Source organism: Pelodiscus sinensis, chromosome 2, assembly GCF_052426305.1.
Source record: "Pelodiscus sinensis isolate ZL-2025 chromosome 2, ASM5242630v1, whole genome shotgun sequence".
Classification (NCBI taxonomy): Eukaryota; Metazoa; Chordata; order Testudines; family Trionychidae; genus Pelodiscus; species Pelodiscus sinensis.
In genome coordinates, this window is record NC_143053.1 from 9,853,888 (window position 1) to 9,869,602 (window position 15,715).

At 44.9% G+C, this 15,715-nt stretch overlaps 1 protein-coding gene across 2 annotated transcripts in view; it reads left to right on the forward strand.

The window, feature by feature from the left end:
• Nucleotides 1-15,715, forward strand: part of TRAPPC9 (trafficking protein particle complex subunit 9) — a 655,570-nt gene that overhangs the window by 159,686 nt on the left and 480,169 nt on the right. The window lies entirely within an intron of this gene.

Sequence of the window (15,715 nt, forward strand, 5' to 3'; positions counted from 1 at the left end):
GGTCATGGGTGCCTATTGGAAAGGGGGGGCAAAGGGGTTCCCCCATATCCAGACCAATCATGGTCCTGGGGGTGGGGTAGCTCCGCCCCTTCCCATTTAGGCCCCTTCCCATTTAGGCCCCTTCCCTTCTGGGGTGGCCTGGGGCTACTTGGAAAATTTTTGAAGTGGTTCCCGGGCAAAAATTATTGCCCGCCCCTGTACTATTAGGAAGTCTCTATTTAAAGCAAAGTGAAAGTATGAAGGAATATATTCTTTTTGAAGTTTTTAATTTTAATATTTTAAATTTTTATAGACAAAAAAAAAACCCCTGTAAAAGCATTACATATTTTCACACAGAAATTAAGATAAGAAATGCACAGCTTGGGGATATTTAGTGACTGCATATTGCCTTTGCAGATCATCTTTGTAGGAGTTACATTGTTCATATACATCAGAGCACATAATACATAGTGTTGCTCTGTAGATCAAAATATTTATAAGTTAGCCAGAGATACACTTTCCATTTTCTCAAATGTCACTGATTCTGGCATACAGATAGTAGCAACAAAGTTAACACTGAACCAACATTAGTTTGCAATTAAATATATTAATTCCATCAACTTTTGAACAGGCTTTTTAACAGTGGATGATAATATTGGAAAGTCAAGATCTTGGAGAATGTTATGCGATGGCAGTTTATTCTGACGGTGTATTTTAGTAGTTTAGATTCTTCTGTCTTAGATATGTCTGTTCAAGAATTATGTGCTCTAATTCATGCTTAGTTGTAGCCTTTTTCTACTTCTATTTCTTTGAATGTATGATGATTAGTTGCTTTTTCAGAGATGATTGCATGATTTATGGTAGTGTTTTGAACCTGCCAGATCACGGAGTGGTACATTTCTTTCATCCTAGCTAAACTGGAGAGAAAAGATTTACTCAGTTCTTTAAAACCAATCTCATGAAGTAACAGGTTCTTCTGATCCCAAAGAAACAGTCACAGATCTAGGGATTAATATAGAACTCAGATCTTACCCCAAAATCATGCTGTTGCCAATCCTTTAGTATCTAAAATCTAAATATTTGTTTATAACAAGAAAGAAAGGTGAGAGTTACACTTGGTTAAAGGACTCAAATACATACAATAATTGTAAAGTTCTTAGTTCAGGTTTGTAGCAATAATGGGATAAACTGCTGGCTTAAGTCAAATATCTGGTTGGTTCCAAATGTTTGGGAAAACCTCATGGGTCTTATGGGGGCCAATCATTTGAAATACAGACACGTAACTAATATTCATAACTTTAAATACCTAAAGATAAATATATACAAATAGCACAATCATATTCAGCAAATCATAATTCCACAGACACCCTACATGGCCCATTTTGTACAGGATTTCTCGTCAATGTATAACAGTTGCAACAAAGATCTATATGATCATATTTTAATCAAATAATGTCACACTGTGTCATGAAGATGTTCATATTTTCTGAAAAGTTGGGTAGAGAAAGTGCATCTGTTTTTTCCAGAATATGAAATATATTTTCTAGGGAATGTAAATGATCTAACTTATATGAATCTCAGATGTTTTGTAAATAACTTATGATCCATGAGAAGTGCTACTTTCAATATTAGTGTTAAGGAAATGAGAAATTGTGTATCTTTGTTCAGTTATTTTGCATAGTATTTTCAATTTTGCTTTGATTGTTTTAAAGCTTAAGAAAAGATAGCTGTGTCATGTTTATAATGGAGTAGTAGTATTCTCCTCTCTTTTAGAGTTTTCAGGTAACATTAATTTGAGATCCCCAATGAAGTGCATTGTAGCTGTTTCTGCATGTTACAAATATAGACCCTGATATTGATTCACCTTGCAAATCAGTCTTTCAGTGAGAAGCAGAACTAGGGGTTATTTTCCACAGTGCCAAGCAATTTGCTTCAGATTACCTAGCCCAATAAGGCAGGTTTGAAATGTTACTATAGCACAAATAGCAGTTTCAACTTTTAGCAACCGAGATAAGAGAAAGCAAGTCACTGAAAGCGTCAGCAGGCAGGTCATAGACAAATAAAAGCTCCAAATCATTGCTAGATTAATAGCAAGGACAACTCTGATACTGTTTTGAAGTTTGTACTTTGAATCCCACCTTTTCTGCACAGCTCTAGTGTTGACTCTTAAGGTAAACATAGACTCTGTGGCGAACTCTTTACTTGTCCAGAGATTTTCCTGAGATTCTCCAATATCAGAAATTACTTACAAAGAATGTTATTCCTGGCACATTAATTGACTAAAGCAGGATCACAATGAGCTAGTGGAAATTACTTTTTCCTTAACCTTGTTTTGCATGCACTCTGATAGCAGTTGTGATTCTAGTAGCTCAGTGATTAAATAAGAGTCTGAAGAGGGAGAAAAGGTTTTTATTTTAAATGTCATAGTTGTCAGTGACTGGGAAATGGATTGAATACATTTTAATGAGTTTGTGATTCACAAGATAGTTAACAGAAGACAGCAGAGTGTTTGTTTTTTTGTTTTTTTAAAAAGCTAATGGAATGTCTGTCTTTTGCGGAGTTTCAAACAAATTCGTCATACTGTTTTGAGTTGCATATAATGTACAAAGGTCTTCTTTTAAAATGTTGGCATACCTCCCTCAAGCTCAAAAACTTCATGATATATCTTCAGACTGCCTGTTTAACAAAATCGCCTTGTAAATTTGGGCCCTTGCTCTACTGGAATAGAATAGTTTGCTGTTTAGCAAAGGTATTAACAATTTTTATTGTGGATGCTTTTTAGCCCAGTAGTGCTCCCATTCTTGCCACAACTGGAGTATTTTGCTATTGCTTTCAGTGGCAGTAGGATTGGGCACCACATTGCAATGCAAAGTTACTGCAGTTTATCAGGAAGATAAGTTCCTTTCAACAGTGATTTTCATTTAGCTAAAGTGTAAGGCATGTTGTCTTGGAGCAAGAGGACAAAGGTTACAATTCTGCCTCTGCATATCTTATATTCTTCTTCTTCATTGATATTGTGGTAGCATCTAGAACAGGGATGGGGAGCCTCTTTTGGGTTGGGAGCAGCTGACCCACAGAAAAATCCGTCGGAGGCAGACACCAGCGAGAACCAAAAAACAAACCTTCACTGATGTGACCACTGACTGAGAGGGAGAAAGACACACCTCACATTCCTCTCACACACCCGGGCCGCAGGGGAGCCCAGGCTAGTAGATTTCATGTGCTACAGTCCCATGGCAGAATGACTAGGGGGTGCTAGAATACCAGTGTGGGCTCCCCAATGCTGGGGAGGAAGCCCCACGCATCAGGGGCCAGTTCCAAGCAAGCTGGGGGAAGCATCCAGCCCCCAGGCCATAGTTTCCCCACCCGGATCATAGAACCAAGGTTTTCTCTAAGTTGTGCGGTAGCAGGGCTCTGCAGCTGCTTAATGAGTCCTGACCAGGGGATCAGGGCTGCTGGACATGGAGCTGTGTGGCTGGGGGATGTGTCCCTACCAACTAGAAGAGACTTGCTGCTCTGTCCTCTGTTCTCAGCCATGCAGCTCCCTGTGTGGCAGCCCTGAGCCCCTGGGTGTGTCTCATTAAGCAGCTGCAGGGCCCTACTGCCACTCATCTTTGAGGAAACCTTGTCCAGAACATTCAGGTGTTGTCTGTAGTGACAAGGACAATGGCACTAAATTGACCAACGCTCGCACTCTTGGTCAATTCAGGCTTCTGAATGGGCACTAAATCAAGGAAATTAGTCTCTCAGAGTGCAACCATACTATATTTTTAATACGCTAGCTCGATGAAACTAGCATGAACATGCCTGGAATCACCACTTGAGCTTGAAGCATAGACATCTGTTTGAAGGTGTGTTGCTCCCATTGAGTAGAAAGTGAATGTACTGTTATAGATTGTAGCCTGATCTAAGATTGTTTGAATTCTGATTACCCACCTTTAGGGTTGACAGATTCTTTGTCCCAGCATCAGGCCCAGTATTCAGTTATATTATGATTGGGACCCCTGATGTGCATAGTTGCAACACTCACACTATAGAAACTCTTGTATATTTACAATATTTATAGTTTATTAATATGGTTAGCACAGTCACAAACACCCCCAATTTCATAAGACATGAAATGTACATCCATATTTGACCTATGAAGCCAGGCTTCATGAACTGGGCTTGTTTAGTTTGGAAAAAAGAAGATTAAGGGGGGATATGATAGCGGTTTTCAAATATCCAAAAGGGTGTCACAAGGAGGAAGGAGAAAATTTGTTCCTCTTGGTTTCTGAGGACAGGACAAGGAGTAATGGGCTTAAAGTGCAGCAGGGAGGTTTAGATTGGACATTAGGAAAAAATTCCTAACTGTCAGGGTGGTCAAATATTGGAATAAATTGCCAAGGGAGGTGGTGGAATCTCCCTCTCTGGAGATATTTAAGAACAGGTTAGATAGACATCTGTCAGGGATGGTGTAGGTGGAGCTTGGTCCTGCCTTGAGGGCGGGGGGCTGGACTCAATGATGTCTTGAGGTCCCTTCCAGTCCTATTATTCTATGATTCTATGATTTCCTTAGCATATACTTACATCATTCCTTCTAGAATAATCTTAGGTGTTAGCTCATCATCTTTCTCATTATCTTCACCTTCCCCATCACCAGGGACCATCATTCTGTCCCTTCCAAGGACTACATCTTCTCTCGCTCCTGGACTAGGGTCCCACTTTTATACTAAGTGATGCTGCTGCTGATAACATGTTTTGTGCATATTCAAAAGGGATGTTTCTAATGCTAAAATGTTCTTTTCCTATTGGTCAGTGTATCATTGCTCTTAACTTATTATCATGTATGTTAGTTTGTTGCCATGGACCTTTGTGATTATCTATTGCAACCTGTGTCCTGATTACTCAACTCAGCCTGAACCAATTATTTGGGACTGCTGAGTCTGAGGGTATTTTTCTTACCATCCTGTGTGGGTGAAAGTCCAGATCTAAGTTCCCTTTTTTCAATCCTGGGAAACCATAAATAAGCTGTGACCAGTATCTGGGTGAGACCATGTCTCAACCATGGAAATCTGCTCACCTCCGCTTCTGCTGATCTTGCAAATGGCCTGCTGCAGCATGGACAAAAGATAAAATATAACCCCATATTACTTGATCTGGATTGTGAGCTTATGTATGTTCTTTAATTCAAGTGCAACCTTGCCCTCTAATTGATTGTAATGCAGACATGGCACTCCTTGGAAAGTGCATTCAGAGGCTGTTCCATCTTGTTATACCCTAAGGCTGTGCCTAGATTGCATCCCTTTTTCATAAAAGGGATGAAAATTAGACATATCTCAATTGCTAATGAAGCTGGGATTTAAATCTCCCCCGCTTCATTAGCATAAAAATGGCTGCCGCTTTTTTCCGGCTCGGAGCTTTGCCGGAAAAAAGCGCCAGTCTAGACGCGGATCTTTCGGAAAATAAAGCCTTTTCCAAAAGATCCCTTATCCCTTATTTTAAGAGGGATAGCAGATTAGCTACAGTAGGCAAACATCTGTCAGGTTTGGTCTAGATTAGGGGTGGGCAGTAAAAAAATGGCAGCCCACAGGGTTAATTCTTGGCGAGTCTCTTCCACTGTTTACCTGTGCCACTGCAGGTATCGTAGGATTGCAACTCTGGTTAGCTGCGAATTGCTGCCAACGCGAATGGCGAGAAGTTTGCTTTTTTGCAATATCATCAAAACGTTTGCTCATGTTTAGCTTGTGGTCCGCTATGACCCCAGGACACCTTTCTGCAATACTCCTTTCTGGACAGTCTCTTCCCATTCTGTATGTGTGAGACTGATTGTTCCTTCCTAAGTGGAAGATCGTTCTGCGCATGCGCAGATTGCCCAAACCTGGCTCTTCCGGGCTGCAATCTACTCGCCATGGGCGAGTATATTGTATTATTTGACGAGCCCTGCTTATTAAACTTCATCCTATTTACCTCAGACCATTTCTCTAGTTTGTTCAGATCATTTTGAATTATGACCCTATCGTCCAAAGCAGTTGCAACCCCTTCCTGCTTGATATCCTCTGCAAACTTAATAAGTGTACTCTCTATGCCAATATCTAAATTGTTGAAGAAGATATTAAACAGAACCAGTCCCTAACAGAAACTCTGCGGAACCCCACTTGTTATGCCTTTCCAGCAGGATTGTTATCCAGCCAGTTATGCACACACCTTATAGGAGCCCCATCTAAGTTGTATTTGCCTAGGTTGATAAGAAGATATGCGAGACTGTATCAAATGCCTTACTAAGACTGTATCGCATGCCTTACTAATAATAATGCATATTCAAATAAAATGGCTTACTACTAATAATAATACTAAATAATACAGTAGATGTTTCGTAACTTTTCAGAAAAGCTTTGTTTTTACAAGGACATCACTTTTAAAAAGCTATGTTTAAATAATTGTAACGTTACACAATGAAAGGCAGGAAATTTAAATATGTATTTTAATGGGTAGAAGTTGAGCTGAAATTTTAATCTTTGAATGAATTTGAATTTCTTGGATCCTTCTTATTTGCTAGACTCTTAAGGTTAATCTGATTTAGAAGTATATTAAAATGTTAGCAGTATCTTGATTACACTTGGTGTGTTGCTCTAATCTTTACTCTTGTTAAATCAACATTTAGTCAGATTAAAAGTTATTGTGACAGTCCAATTCTATTACAACTTGGACCACTGGCTATCTGAATTGTTTATAAAAAAACTCATTCTCTTTTACCTACTAACAGAAAATATTTTCCATTTAAGTTAAGGTTTTTTGTTTAGTGTTAAAACTTTGACATAGAGTACTGAGGAAACTTATAAAGGAAAAAGACTACCTCCAAACAAACAAATAAATAAATATAGATAAAACAGGTAACGGAAGATAGTTAAATATTCAGACTTACAGATATTAATGTATGGGCACATATAAAACCATTCAGAAAAGAGACAATCTCCACCCAGGTGAAAGGGGCTGACTGGAGGTGCGCCCTCCCTCCATCTGGGACTGTCCCAGCCCTGAGCCCCAAGTGCCCTTTATGTAGGGCAGGGGGGTCTGCAGGTCTCTTGACTGCAATTCATACAGGAGCATTGCTAGCTTTTCCCTTTCCTCAGGGAGCAAGGAGAAAGTACATAGTTTGTTCCATTGTTCAATTTGGCTTGAGAGTGCAGGGGCAGACAAACCTTGACGTGCCCCAGCTTGGGGACATGTGTCCCTCCCCTGGCTGTGCCTGCTGGAGCTGCAGCAGCCATAGAGAGGTGCTTCTCACCTGGCACAAGCTGCTGCGGTCATAGAATCCCTTCTCCTCAGAGCAGCCTGAATCCCTCATTCCAGCCTCTCCACAGAGCAATGATTTTAGTGAAGAAAAAGAGAGATTAATTGAGCTAAAGAGCTGAACAACACCAGGTAAATCTAGTAGTATAAAATATTCTAATCCATCTCCCCATATTTAGAGATTATAAAGCAACAATGGACCTTTGTGATCATCTAGTCCAGAGGTTTTCAACTGATGGCTGCAGGCTGCACAGGGCTCAATTAGCACATAGCTGAGGCCTAGCTCAGTAGTGTGTTAAAGACGGCAGGCTACTGGGCTGCTGCTAGCCCCATGAAGTGTGCTCTTGGCTGCTATCTCTGCGTCTGACTCCAGGGTCCAATGTGATCCAGGTTTGGGTTCCCGGCTGGAGCCTGGTTTGGCCCCAGCAACAGGTTTTTAGGTCCAGGCAACTCGCTGTGTCCCTGCCCTAAGCAATATAATCGGGGTCTTGGCAGCTGGCTTCTGTCTGTCTGACTCTCTGTGATGGATCTGGGGTTGTGCTCTTGGCTCTCCCTCTGGCCTAGAGATCAGGGTTTCCTGCCTCACACCCATCTCTGCTTCTGGCCCCACTCTGTGAAAGGGCCTCCGGGTGCAGGGTGCTGAGCATAGGGCTTTGCGGGGTACAGTGATTCTTCGAGTGATGTCCTGGTGGATGCTCCACTGTTCGTGTCGGGCTCGTCCCAGTGCTACAGATCAGAGACTATTTCAGCAGTGTCCAGTCAGGCTGTGCATGTGTGAAAGCATCACGTGTTGATTGCGCTCCCTGGAGTTTGTGCATGTGGCCCAACTGTCCTCAATTGCTCCCTGACCGCCTCAAATCATAGGTCATAGATGGCGCTCTACCGCTCCTCCTCCTCCACAGCTTGGTCTGTGAAAAGGAATTAAACAATCAGTTAAAAATCATTCCCTTTCCGAATTTGTAGTCAGTAGTATTAAAAATTCCCCCCCCTCACCCCCAGAGTGGATGTAAATAATTAGCCTGCAGCCCCTCAGGGATGACACGCTTAAAACTGGAGCACCTCAGTCTTCCAGAAGGGGGGGGAACAAAAAGCGTGCGGCACAGCGAACAACATGAGACTAATTAAATGCCATCATCCACTGGTTTTAAAAAATGTGTAACAGATGGCCATGGATCGTGCATTCGATGCCTTGGGGAAACTCATGAGCCCCAGAAGCGTGCCCACTGCCACAGCCTTATGGCCTGAGCCTGTAGAGATAGAGATCACGGATGATGGTATTTGATAAGGCACTCGAAGAGCAAACTAGAAGTGATACTGACCCTGCTGCAAAGCAGAAACTCGAGAGCTTGCTACTACATAAGCCCTTCATTAATGTAAGGGTCTCTCCTACTCACACTCTCCCATCCTGGGTTGCTAAGGAAGACAAACCAGGAACCCCTGGGTTGTCACCCTTGTGCAGCATCAGTGACTGGGTCGGAACCCCATTATAAGAAAATTATGGTACTGACTGCCCTGGCACTGAAGACATCCCACATCGAAGATCTAAGCAGCACGACGGCACCGCCTGCACCGTTGGCCCTTTCTAAGACCTACCAAAGCCAGGTCAAAATCAGTGAAGTTTGTGCTGCTCATGCATAGACCTCACTCAGCACCATCACCAACGGCACTGATGCTGCCCTCATGCTCTCATTCTCTGTCACTGCAAGAACCACCACACACTCAAGCACCGGTGCAGTACATGGAACTGAGATTGGGAGCTCAATATACTCCTCCTCCTTGGCACTATTCCTGATCCCCGTTTCCAGTGCATGGCTCTTCGATTTCAGCATGCTCACCAGAACTCTCACACCACAGCTATTGTGGAAAGGACTGTAGAAGTATATTTTCCTTGCAGCATTTGTCCCCAATCAGACTGCATTCACCTTACTGCACACGCCACCCATATTATACATGCCACTCAACTTGGTACCTGGACTGCTCTTATTATCCATACTATCCATCTTGTTGGTCTCCATATCGACACTGGACACCTTCACGGCACCGATCTACCAATACTTTTATCAAATCCTCATATCCCCTCATCCCTGAAGAGGGACAGGTTATAGATGACACACATACCGAACAACCAGATGCGTCCCAAATTGACAAATCTTTCAGTCCCTGATGAGGCTGTCATTTCAGAGGACCATTCATCAATTGATGACCTCAAGATCTGTTTGAGGGTGGCCACTAGCTAGGGGGTAGTACTATCAGAGATACAGGAAAACCAGTACAAATGGTTGAAGAGCCTTCACCCCTCTTTGAGCTGCTCTCAACTTCGATCTCTCAATGAGATGATCCTAGGAGCAGCAGATGAGGTGTGGCAAATGCCAGCCTTAGCACCACCAATTAACAAGAAAGCAGACAGGAAATATTTTGTCCCATCCAAGGGCATGGACTTTTTATTTCTCCACCCGCAACCAAATTCCTTAGCAGTGGATGCGGCAACCCAGGGAACTAAAACACCACAATATAGTTCTACAAGACAAAGATCATAAGTGCTTAGATCTGTTTGGCAAGAAAAATATTCTCCTCTTCTTTGGGTAGTGTCCCTGTGGCTGTTCCACTGTGGGTGTCAGGCTTGTTCTGGCGCCACAAATCAGAGATCTTTTAGCGGTTGTCTGCCGGATCACGCATGCATGGCGGCCATCTTGTGGCTTTTCACACCATTTCCAGTCGCGTGGTCCAGCCCCGCTAGTTCCTCCTAACCGTCTTCGGATGCAGATGAAGAAACAGCTCCCTCTCCTGTTGTTCCCTTATCCTAGGAGAACCTCTCTTAGTGTAAATAGTTAGTTAATTAGTAGGATAGTTATTTAATTACTTAATACATTTAAAAAATTGTTCTTCATAGTTGTTAGATAGTATAGCACAATGCCTGGCTCCCCAGGTTTCAAGAAGTGTGCGCAGTGTAAAGACTGTATGCCTGCTTCTGATGGGCATTCGTCCTTCATAAAATGTCTGTGAGGGGCACATTCTGCAGAAGTGCCCCCACTGTTGAAAACTGACTGCCAGGGCTCGTAAAGACCGCGAAATGCGTCTCAATGTTACTCTTCGACAAAGCGCTCAGGCCACAGTCAGAGCCTCCTGCTGAGGCTCCTCGCCATATCCTAACAAAGGCTGCATATAAGAAGAAGCCTCCTTCCCCGTCTCTCTCTTTGTTATCCAGAGTGAGTATAGGTGATAAACTGGGCACCTCAGGGCTAACGGTGACCTGAAAGCCAAAGAAACAGAAACATGCACGCAGTGCGTTGGCACCTAGCCCATCAGAGCACACGGCACACCAAACCAAGTTGGCTCCGGCGCCATCGGCACCATGTCCTTCAGTGCTGCCCCTGCTCACCGATGGCACCACCTCCGAGAACCTTGGCACCGAGAACCTCGGCACTGTCTCCGATGCCGGTGCTGAGACCAGCACCTACTCCACCTCTGGTGCTGGACACCATGATGCAGGCACTGACCAATATAATGGCTCCCAGCGCTTCGACCACTGCTAGGTTGGCACCAATGCAGATGGAATACACATCTTCACGAACGGTACCTTCTCCAAGATCGACACCATCCGCATCACCTATTCACTCACCGAGTGAATAGGCTAGCTACTTTATCTCCTAGCCCTGGGCCAGAAGCTTTCTCCCCGAACTACCTTCTCCAGCGATGCATTCACCTTGCACAGCCCATCGTTCTTCTCCCTCGAGATAGCATACTCGCAAATCTCACCTCACCAGGGACATCATTACTATTACCGGTATTATTCTCCATCACCTTCCTACTTTGGATGATGTTTCAGGTCTCCGAGGTCTCCATCACGTCATCGGGCCTCTTACTATGAACACCACTACTCCCATCACTGCGATTACTTGCCATATCATGATGACCATTGGCGTAGATGATACCCTTCTAGAGACCGATCACTATGCTCGCCTCGCCAGTCAACAGCTATGTCACTGTCACTGGGTCCTTCATCTACTGAACCACCTAAGAGTAAATCTGTCTCTCCACACTCAGATAGACCACCCACACCTTCATGCAACAAACCTGTAACGATCGCGAGCATCCCCCTAGATACTGGTCACCCCTCGGATACGGAGGACTCTCACCGTCAATCCCTGGTGGATGTGGCACCATCTTCCCCTGACAATGCCGTATTCCGGGGGATACCTCACCTACGGATGACCTCAAAGATTTCTAAGGACTATTCAAAAGGGTCGCTGAGAGCCAGACGGTCCAGTTGGGAGAGGTGCAGCAGAAGCAGCACCATCTATTGAGAAATCTTCATCCATCCCATTCCTCAAAAATTGTGCTGCCATTAGACGAGGTTATCCTAGAAATAGCCGATGGTATTTAGCAAATTCCAGCTTCAGCCCCACCCACCAATAAAAAGGTGGACAAAAAGTATTTTGTCCCTGCCAATGCTATGGAGTTCTTCTTCAACCATCTCGGTCCCAACTCCCTCATGCTGGATGCGGCCCAACAAAGGGTTAAGGCACCCCAGTATAAGAATTCCTCTGGGGACAAAGATGTGAAGAGGCTGGACTTGTTTGGCAGAAATGTTTATTTCTCTGCCGCTTTGTCACTCTGCATGGTGAACTATTTGGTCTTGTTAGCTAACCACAGCTTTGACAACTACGCCACACTTGTTTCTCTCCTTGAACACCTTCCGGAACCAAAACTCCAGATTCTAAAGGCAGTCATACAAGAGGGTTTCGCATCTTCCCAATCAGTGCTTCATATTGTGCTAGATGCGGCTGATAGGGCAGCCCGCACCACAGCAACTTCAGTGGTCATGCGAAGGGCATCATGGCTTCACATGGCAGCAGTTCCAAAAGAGCTTCAAACCAAGGTCGAAGTCTTGCCATTTGAGAGGAAAAACTTATTTGTGGATAAGACGGACCACGTCTTACACTCCGGGAAAGACACGCGTACCATGCTAAGGACATTGGGGAATGTACACTCCACCTTTTAGATGCAGGCGCTACACACCCTATCAGACGCAGAGACCGCTCCCCTATGCACCACCACAAGGGAGGCAATACGACTCTCAAAGAGGACCCGCCCCCGGAGGCATCACCCTCAACAGCCTAGCAACAAGTTTGATGAGACCATCGAGGGATTGCGAACCATCCAGTTGCTACCCACCTGCAATACCACCAAAGTGCTTTTCCATCATCGCTTGAGGCCCTTTCAACACCATTGGGCCGTAGTAACGTCAGACGGATGGGTTATTCAGCTCATAACATCTGGCTACGTGGTTCCATTTCTATCCCTTCCTTCCCTTCCCTCTTCAGGGACCCATCTGACGAATCCCTTCTCGCTCAGGATGTGACCCATCTCCTTGACATAGGAGTGATAGAGAGGGTCCCAGAGGTTTTTCATGGCAGAGGATTTTACTCCCATTATTTTCTGATGGAGAAAAAATCAGGAGGATGGAGGCCCATACTCGACCTTCGGCAACTAAATTAGCACCTCCGCAGACAGCACTTCAAGATGGTGACACTATCAAAGATCATTCCAGTACTGGAACAACACGACTGGTTCGCAACTCTCGATCTACAGGATGCCTACTTCCATATCGCCATTCATCCGGCACACAAGTGATTTCTTTGCTCTTTAGTAGACAAGGACCATTATCAATACAAAGTCCTCCCATTTGGACTATCCTCAGCCCCGAGGGTATTCTCCAAAATGATTGCAGTAGTGGCGGCCTTTCTTCATCGTCTAGGGGTTATTGTCTTTCCCTATCTAGAAGATTGCCTCCTCCAGAGCACGCTCGTTTGAAGAAGCCTCACGGGCCGTCACCATCATGAGGCATTTGTTCAACATACTGGGGCTTATAGTAAAGGTCCAGAAATCTTCCTTGACACCACAGCAGTCCATAGAGTTCATAGGAGCCCGCCTCAATTCCACTACGGTACGAGCCTATCTACCTGCTACCAGGTTCCGTACCTTTCAAGATCTGGTGCAAGTTATTACCGCAAGCCCTACAGTAGCCGTCCTCAAATGTCTTCAACTTTTAGGGCATATGGTGGCGACAACATACATGGCACCCAATGTGAGGCTCCACCTCGGCTTCCTTCAGCACTGGGTGTCCAAAATATACACACCTGGTGGATACGATGTGCACAGGAGGGTAGTAGTTCCCATCGTAGTCAAGCAATCTCTTATTTGGTGGACTACACCTCGCAACATGACAGGCAGGCCTTTCACAAACTGTAGCCCACGCTTCAGCTCACAACGGATGCCTCGTTACTTGGATGGGGTGCAACCAAATCCAAGGTCGCTGGTCCCCCGGGGAGTCCCTCCTCCACATAAACCTGCTGGAGTTGAGAGCTGTCTCCAATGCCTGCAGGCACTTTCTTTCCCGCATGCGCCATCAGGTCGTGACAGTACTGACCGGCAACATTTGCCACTGTCTACTATATCAACAGACAAGGAGGAGCTCGCTCATATTCCCTGTGCATGGAAGCCTTGTGTCTTTGGAACTTCTGCAGTCGGCACAATGACTTATAGCTGCTTATCTGCCAGGGAAGGACAGTACCATGGCAGATGCACTCAGCAGGCGATTCGCTCAACAGCATGAGTGGGCAATACACCCACATGTCCTCCGTACCATTTTCGACAAGTGGGGTCACCCTTACATTGACCTTTTTGCCACGCAACACAACACAAAGTACACTCAGTATTACTCAAGAGCGGGCATTGGCCTAGCTTCCCTAAGGGGTGCCTTCCTCTACAACTGGAGCAGGAAGCTACTGTATGCATTCCTTCCTTTTCTTCTAATATCCAAAGTCCTGGAGAAGATGAACATTGCTTTGTCCATGAGTATTTTAATAGTACCATTCTGGCCCCGCCAGATGTAGCTCCCTTACCTTTATTGAATGTCACCTCATCGACTGCTCCATCTTCCGAATCATCCAGACCTTCTCTCACAGGATCACGGTTGGATACTGCACCTGCAGCCACATCTCCTCACTCTAACGGCCTGGCTCCTATTTGGTTCAAACAAATAGAGATGACTTGCTCCCAGGAAGTTAAGAATGTTCTTCTGCACAGCAGAAAGTCCTCTACATGAGCTACTTACCTATACAAATGGCACAGATTTCAGCAGTGGTGTGTTACTCATAATATAGTCTCTACCACTAGCCCATTGCTGTCGATACTGGAATACATCTTACAACTTAAGCGAATGGGTCTCATCCTTTCTTTGCTCAGTGCACCTAGCAGTGATCACGGGCTTTCATCAATATGTAGTGGTGTTCACCTCCTTTTCTCATCCAACTACGAGGAGATTCCTAAAAGGATGTATCAATCTCTTCCTCGAACACAGATGACCTCTGGACTCCTGGAATTTAGAATTGGTCCTAGGTACGCTAATGCGTCCACCATTCGAACCATTAGCTACATGCGACTTCAATACAATATCAATGAAAGTGATTTTTCTCTTGGCTATTACATCCGCTAGGAGAGTAGAAGGAGAGCTGGCAGCCTTATCAGCCCACCCTCCATACACCATTTTTACTCCCCAGGTGGTCGTCCTTCATCCTCAACCATCCTTCCTGCCGAAGGTAAATTCTGCCTTCCATATAAATGAGCCCATTATCTTGCCACTTTTCTATTCAAAGCCCTATACGTCGGAACATCAGGCAAGATTACATTCCCTCAACATACGTATGGCCCTTGCCTTTTACAATGAGAGAACTAGAGAATCAAGGAAGTCTCAACATTTGTTCATTTCCTTGGACGTTCGCTAGAAGGGCTCCCCACTCTCTTCGCAGCGAATTTCTAAAATAATCATTTCCTTCATAACCCGTTGCTGTGAACTGAGGAATAGACCACTTCCACACACCATCACAGCCCACTCTACCAGAGCGATGGCCTCTTCAGAGGCCTTCCTCAAGGGGTTTTCCCTGAAGGACATTTACCGAGTAGCCATCTGGTCCTCGGATGTTAGGTTTGCAAAACACCACACCTTACAGAACATCCTAATAACTGACGCAGCTGTAGCCACCGCAGTGCTAGACATGGCAGCAACCCACTGACTTGGAACCCTCCACCTTCTTCCAGGCTACTGCTCTGAAATCACTCACAGTGGAGCACCCACGGGGACGCTACCCGAAGAAGACGAGGAAGTTACTCCCCTTGTGCAGTAACGATGGTTCTTCAAGGTGTGTGTCCCCATGAGTGCTCCACTACCCACCATCCTCCTCTCTTTGGAGTCTGTTCTCGTGTTTTTCAGACCTCGACGATCAGGAGGAACTGGCAGGGCTGGACCACGCAACTGGAAACGGTGCAAAAAGCTGCAAGATGGCCGCTGCATATGCGTGGTCTGGCGGACAACAGCTAAAAGATGTCCGACCTGCGGTGCTGGGACGAGCCTGACACTCACAGTGGAGAACCTACGGGGGGGGACACCTCCAAGAACCATCGT